The sequence below is a fragment of the Hydra viridissima genome, unplaced genomic scaffold, assembly GCF_058129835.1.
Source record: "Hydra viridissima isolate aposymbiotic clone 2 unplaced genomic scaffold, HvirCarnegie_v1 scaffold_12, whole genome shotgun sequence".
NCBI lineage: Eukaryota > Metazoa > Cnidaria > Hydrozoa > Anthoathecata > Hydridae > Hydra > Hydra viridissima.
Window position 1 is genome coordinate 9,828,160 of NW_028324311.1, and position 7,887 is coordinate 9,836,046.

At 30.0% G+C, this 7,887-nt stretch overlaps 1 protein-coding gene and 1 long non-coding RNA gene across 4 annotated transcripts in view; one reads left to right on the forward strand and one right to left on the reverse strand.

The window, feature by feature from the left end:
• The window catches only part of LOC145194191 (RNA-binding protein Musashi homolog 1-like), a 36,187-nt gene that overhangs the window by 5,154 nt on the left and 23,146 nt on the right, over positions 1-7,887 (forward strand). The gene's annotated exons all lie outside the window — the stretch shown is intronic.
• LOC149881159 (uncharacterized) lies at positions 1,289-3,196 on the reverse strand. Of its 2 annotated transcripts, XR_016445394.1 has the most exons (4): positions 3,000-3,196; positions 2,815-2,881; positions 2,485-2,712; positions 1,289-2,403 (listed from the first exon to the last, which is right to left on the reverse strand). It is a non-coding gene; the product is annotated as an uncharacterized LOC149881159 (long non-coding RNA). The 2 variants fall into 2 exon arrangements; XR_016445393.1 differs by having other exon boundaries at positions 1,301-2,403; positions 2,815-3,188.

Below are 7,887 nucleotides of genomic sequence, written 5' to 3' on the forward strand. Positions count from 1 at the left end.
AACACATGCTAGCAAAAACGCAAAATGGAGTGTAAGTAATACTATTTCTCTAATCAGTAAAAATTGCGAACACACAAATAAAGGCTCAACTTTTTTCGTCATGCTGAAATTTTTTGATTTTACCCCCTAACCAGACTTGGTCAATGAAATGTAGTTGTATTACCCATTACAATGGCTATTGAAATGAGTAACTGTAATTGATGCAAGAGTTGGAGAGTTGTGTATAATTGTAGTTAATTTAAGTAAGCAATATAATTTTAATGTGTATTTTCGAACAATTCTGTCACTTAAGATTGAAATTACATTAAAATATGGTTTTCATCTGTTGTTAAATTGTAGTGGAATGTGAATGTGGACGAACAATCGTGTTTTTCAGTGGAATGTTAAGTCGAACGAGTTTCACATCATGCAAAACTAATAGTAAAAAAGATTTTCAAACGATGATAAACAGTTTGATTATACAATATTTTATTGCGACATCAGACACAACAGAAGAATTAGAGTTGTCTATTAACGGAGATTATTTACTTGCATAAAAATGTTTTCAAATACTTGCAAAAATTTTTTTTCTAAAACAGACCTGAGTAAATTATGGATTCTTTTCAGTTAAACCTTTAAAGTGGCTGGAATAAAGAAAATGGAGATGGAACGTCAGTAAAAAATATACTGGGTTCTTAAGCATTTTTTACGAAGCTTGCTCCTATCTAGCTACAGCACCATCTATTTGCACTGTTAAAAAAATATCGCGTTTTCTACGGAAAATTTCCGGCAGCTACGATGACACAACTTCCCGTTATTTTACGGAAAAACCCATCACATGTAAACGGAAGTTTCTGTAAATACAATGGGTTTTTTCCGTTTATTTCCGTTAAATAACGGGAGGTTTTGTCATCGTAGCTGCCGGAAATTTTCCGCATATAAACTGAAATTTCCGTTGAAAATCAATGCGTTTTCCCCGTTAAACAACAGAAAGGTTGTGGCAACTCAACTGCCGTATAGTTTTCGTAAATGAAAGGAATGTTGTTCATATGAAAATTTAAAAAGTGAACATTTTAAATGTAAAATAGATTGAATGTTATCGAAAATATTATCTAAAACAAATCATTTTTGATTTACAATAAAATATTAAACTTTCCGTGATTAAATAATCAATTTGTAAATAAACAACTTCAAATAAAAAAAAAAAAATTTTTAATAAAGTATTAGCACATAATAATATAATTATATTACATAATCCTATATAAATTTACAGTGGGGTGCAAAAAAAAAGCCACACTCAATTTTTTAATAAAAAAAAAGCAATAAAAAATGTCTTAAACTCATATAATAAAAGTGATATAAGACAATTTTGATAGAAATGCTTTTGATATTATTCTATATTACATATAATAAAAAGAAATTAGGATTTGTGAAGTATTTTTCAAGTTTTAGTTGTATAAGTACTTAATTGGCCATCTAGAAGGCATACTATCTACATGCCTTTTTAATAAGTCATTTGGCAAAGCATTCCAACCAACAAGAAGAGTTTGGAACAGTTCATCTTCATTTGTTGCCCTACAATCTTTCAACTTTTTATCCAATATAGACCATAGGTTTTCAATTGGATTTAAACAGGAGACTGTGCTGGCCAAGACATAACTGGTATTAATTTAGATTCTAGATATCTCTTATTCAACCGTGCTGTATGTTTGGGATCGTTATCCTGTTGAAAGATGTAGTCACCATTAGGAAAAAATTCTTTTATACTTGGTCCAAGTTGATTAACTAAGATTTTGTGATACAAATGCTGGTCCATGGTGTCTTTCACCCGGTAAAGTTGTCCAACTTTGTGTGCACTAAAACAACCCCACACATTGACCTTTTTGTCATGTTTAATGGTTGCGTTTCATGTTTGGGGGTTGAATTTTTCCCCAATTAATTTCCAACAGTGAGGTCGACCATTATAAAACAAGATGAAAGGAGACCCGTCGCTCCAAATAACTTTAGCCTATTGTTCACATGTCCAATCTTTGTGCTCAATGCACCACTTTATTCTTTTTTTGCGATTGATTTCACTAACAAATGGTTTTTTTATTTGCTTTCCAGAAAAAAATTCACCTGATACTTTTATTCGATGAGATATTATCCACTTTGAGATATTAGTAAGGTTCAAATCTAGTTTTATCTCACTACATGTGATTTTATAATCTTTTTTGACAACATTAAGAATGTAGCGATCTTCCTTTTTTGAAGTTCTAGGTTTTCTCCCTGATCCAATTGAGCTTTCAGTTGTACCATTTTGTTTATATTTCTTCACCAATCTGCTAATAGTGGAGTTTAAAACGCTCTACATAGCTTCTATGAGACTCTCCTCGGTCAGCAGCTTCAATAATTTGTCCAATTTCTATATCCGTTCGTTGTTTTCTAAAATATTAAATGTGCCCATATTATTCTGTATCTTTAATGATTTTTGTTATATAAATATTAGTTTATATAAATGCATACCTCTTCTTTCCTGAATTTTTCACTGCCACATCCAATTTTTTTTGTTTTGCTTGATTATACAATTTATACTTGAAATCAAGAAAAAATGTCAGTGTGGCTTTTTTTTGCACCCCACTGTACATAAAAATTTATTTTTATCTAATATATATATTAGTTTCATAAAATATAAATAAATCAACTCAAATGCAAAAAAATATAGTATTTCCTTTCTTATCCATTTCGAATCAACTAAAAATAAAAATGCATAAGTTTTTGAGTAAGGAAACATTTTAATATTTAATAAAGTAATAAATTAAAAAAAAAAACTCATTGTGTGCAATGATTGATTACTTTAAAGTTGTTACTCTATATGACTGATTTAGCGAAGGCCAATTTTTTACCATTGTTGGTGCCAGTACTAAATTAGATTTAAATTAAAATTAGAAAATTAGATTTTTTTATATTATTAAGTAAATAAAAATCTTTAGAACTTCTTTGAAATCAAATTCTAATAATCAATTACTAAATTTACCTACCAAATAATACGATGATTTTTTGAGCAGCAGATAAATTAAGAAAAAGTTTAAAACTCTATTTTAACTCTAATAACAATTATTCATTCTAATAAACATTTTAACAATCTAAATGTTCTTTTCTAATCTTTAATAAAAATTTATTTTGATTTATTATAAAACCATTTAAAAAATAAAATTTAAAATTTTTTATACTAAGTTATTTTACTAATTTTATATACCATTGTTATATATTATAATATAATGAAAAATGAATATTTTATAATAGAAAATTAATAACTTTAACCCATCTGGTCCTTAATCATCGCTAAAAAAAAAACTAAATTTATGAAATAACATTTCATTATTCTAAGAATGTTTGAAAATTAACTTTTTCTTGCTTAAGCTAAAAATTGTTACAAAACCACTATATCTCTCTTTATTACTAATATTTTTGCTAAACACAAAATAATTAAAAATAATTAATTTAATATCCCTGGAGTTGATAATACATCAGTATATATATATATATATTATAATATTTATATAAATTAATATATAATATTAATATATTTTATAAAAAATTATGTTATAAATATTATATCTATAGTGAAATCCAACTTTTGATAAAAGCATTACAAATTTTTCAGTAAATAATCGAAGAAGAAGAAGATGCAATTGTCAACTTTTATAAATATTTCTATTTCTTTTTGAAGCTGAATGTGTACCCAAATATAAGTTTGAAAAATAATCACTTATGGCGGTTTAACATGTTAATTATAACTGCAGTTATTAATACAACGGAAACTTCCGTATTTGAAAATTTAGCCGCAGATACGGAAAATTTCCGTACATAATGTATCTCAAGGAGGTTTAATACACAGGAGACGGCATAACGTGACTTTTTTGAAGCCAGTTTTGAAATTTGGCCGCCATCTTGGTTAACCCAAAAGAATTTCGCGGAACTTAGGATTTTATTTAAAACTTTGTTAAACCAAATTAAAACATTGAAATGATTGCAATCAAATGATTGAATAATAAGAATTGGTCAGTTTATGCTTGGTAACTTATGCTATCATGTAAAGAATTGTTTGCTAACTGATAGTCTTCTTCAGTTCGTTTCAATAACATTCGGAATACTGAAAAAGACATTCAGATAGCTGTATTTCAACATGCTACCAACAGAGACTGTATTTCAGATACACGAAAGATTCTTGTGAAAAGAAAACCATATGTTTGTGAGTTGAAACAAGTTTGTATTTACATGTATATAAGATAATAAGCTATAACTTAAGTGTATGTATATAAATGCATATATATACATGACACTATCATAACATATATATATATATATATATATATATATATATATATATATATATATATATATATATATATATATATATATATATATATATATATATATGTATATATATATATATATATATATATATATATATATATATATATATATATATATATATAATTAAGTTATAACTTTTTATTAAGCTTTATATGATTTATACTGAATAATAATAAAATGATAAATATTGATAAACAAATTTAAATTGACATGCCATCTTGTTCTGCCTATGGGTATACTTCAAGAGATTGTACTGGTGGCATTACATTTTAATGTTATGTAAATGGTTGATACAGAGAGAAAGTTTTCCGAAGTTTTCTGCAAAGTATAAAATGAAAGTTTATAAATTCATATTTTGATATTGGTGAGGTTATAAACACAGCAATAAAGATATCAAACAAATGACAAATTTTTACTACTGATCTAAAATAATGACAAAGTTATAAATAAAAAATCATATGTAGTATATTTTATTGCAAAAAAAAAAAAACTCACATATAATATATTTATTTCAATAAAAAAACTATTAAGTGATTTTTCTGAAATCCCCCTTCCAGAATTGACAGTGTTTTTAAATGCATGTCTTTTACTACCCTAAGTTATTCAAAAGGAAATAGCTTACAAATTTAAAAATTAACACAAAATTTTTTTTGTGTTAAACTTCAATTTCCTGGTTTGCAAATACTTTTCAGCATACCAGGTACTGGTATGCTGAAAAGTACTTGCAAACCAAGCACTGGTATCTTGTTCTGCCTATGGGTGTACTTCAGGAGATTGTGCTGGTGGCATTACTTTTCATAGGTACAGTAATTTTTTCTTGGAAAAATAAGAGGTTTATTGGGTTGTAATAAATACCCTTCAGCAAAACAGTTTTTTGGAACATATAAAAAATTGCTGGCAAACGCTTGTTTTTATTTCCACAAGAAACGTTCATACTGTGTAAAACATGGTGTCTGCTAATTTTGTGTTGACATACAGCTATCTGAATGTCTGTTTCAGTATTCCATATATTTTGGAATAAGCTGAACCAGATAATCAGTTAGCAAACAATTCATTGTAACATAATATAACCTCGAAAGTATAACTGGCGAATTATTTATTGACTTGTTGCAATTCTTTGATTGCGTTCCATCTGTTTTTTCTCCATAGATCTGCGCAAATTATAAAAATGTTTTGGGTCAACCAAGATGGCGGCTGATTTTCAAAACTGGCTTCAGCGCGTTTTATATAAACGTATATACCGTGCCGTCTCCTGTGTATTAAACCTCCTTGATGTATCTGTACATCCCATACATGGATTTACGGATACTTTCCGTGCAAGTAACAGAATATTTTTCCGTTTTTTAACGGAAATTTTTAACAGTGTGTCATATACGATAAAATGCCTATTAAAAACATACAGGTACTAAAATTTTATAAAATAAACGGTAACTTTATTTTAGTTTAAAAATTGGCATGTCAGAAATGTGAAATTGTAATTCAATTACTTTTTCTTAGGAAAATATAAATCTAATGTCGATTTATTGGATTAGAAAGAAAGTTCATTTGCACTTGCGCTATTACAAATGGATCCCATTAGAAAATGGGAACTTCTATGATTTTCTAGAATGTTTTAGCATTTTGTTTTAATGCATCGACAATTCATTATTTTCCAGAAATCTCTACGCAACAATGTAAGCGAGTACAGGTGATTCACTTGGCATTAAATGTCAGTTCAGAAATCCCATATTCGACACTGCATCTTATATGAGTTCCAGCTCAGTCATTCCACTGGTGAGGCCGAAAATAACATATATTAAGCCCTAGGCAGAGTCAGTATTACCAAACACACTTGTCAAATTTGGTTTCAACCTTTCACTCACGGATTGTCCAAGGTCTGTTCGTCCAAATGAAGTTAATTCTAAAGCGGTGCGCAAACCAGGAGATTTCATAGCCTCCACACTGCGATGTTCTTACACATCAGTGCTGCACTATCTTTATTAATTGGGAAAGGTTTCGAAGTTGGAGTTTAGGGTTCCCAACAGTCTAACACAATATGAGAAAGACTTATACTTTGAGATCTGCTTATTCTTGTTCTCCAAAAGCACTTTGACTGGTTTGATTACTTATTTACTGGCGATGAGAAGTGGTTACTGTAAACTACAGAGAAAAGCGTCAGTGGGTTGCTGATGAAGAGTGGGCAGAACCAGAGCTCAAAACAGATCCTCATCAAAAGGATATCATGTTATCAGTGTGGTGGTATGTACATGACATCATGCAATTTGAGCTTCTTCCTTTCCAACCCACCACCATGGCTGACTATTACTATCAAAAACTAAAAAGACTCAGGCAGAGAGTCACTCAAACGCTGCCAAAGCATCATTTTCTATAAAACAATGCGTGGCCGCACACGAAAAAACCCACGTTTTAAACTTTTAGAGGTGGGATGGAAGATCTTGCCCCACCCGCCATATTCTCTAGATATCGCTCCTAGAGACTATCATAATTTCCCTGCTATTCCACACGTCAGTGAAGAACTTCGTGATGTTTGCCAACCCAAAGCCAACATTCATAAATTCTTCAAGGCGCAGTCAGGCAGCTTCTACGACGATGGGGTCTATTTCTTGGCTAATAAATAGAGAATTGTTGTTGATAGTATTAGTAATTATATTGTAGTTTATTGAGAAGATTGTAATTAGTGTTCGGCAAAATCAAATATACGTCAAACCTTTAAAGATTTGAATTTGAACTGTTCTTTGAGGGGATAGATTTGAATTTGATTTGACAAATATCTGGAGGATTTGGATTTGATTTTCAAATATTCACTTTGTTCTCAATTTTTGCGTTTGAAAAAAAAACGATGTCCCTACAAGATGGAACTCAACAGCTGATATGCTTAAACGAGCAATGGAATTAAAAGTTGGTTTCATTGCGTATTTTTGCGATTTTGACTCAACTGCAAACAATCCAGACTGTTGTCTATCAATTTCAGCAGATGTTTGGAACAGGTTTGAAACAATTGTTTTGTATCTTGAACCATTCAAGGAATTTACCCAGCTCATTAGTGGTGATTCATATTCCACATTGTCTTTGGTGGTTCCTCTCTTCAATATTCTTTTGGATCACATTACTGAATGGATGACCACAAAAACCAACCCTGAAGATAATCTACACCGCTCTACAGTTGCAGCGCTCGCAAAAATGTCAAAATATTATAATTTGACTAGTGACTGCTTTACTATCTGCACTGTCCTGGACCCAAGATTTGGTATTGAATATTACAAAAATGATAAGGGCGCAAACAGCGAGTCGTATACAAAGATTATGGACACAGTCAATTGTGAATATCAAATCAATTATGCCCCAAGCAATGGTACAACTGCTACAAGCATTCAAAACGTTTCAAAATATACCCCGTTCAAATCGCGTGTTTCATCAAACCCATGTAATGAGTTTGAAAACTATTGTAATGATACAAGTAAGATAGATGGCGGCAATAATAGCAACATATTACTTTGGTGGAAATCTCGATCTGACAAATATCCAAACCTATCCAGAATGGCCAGAGAT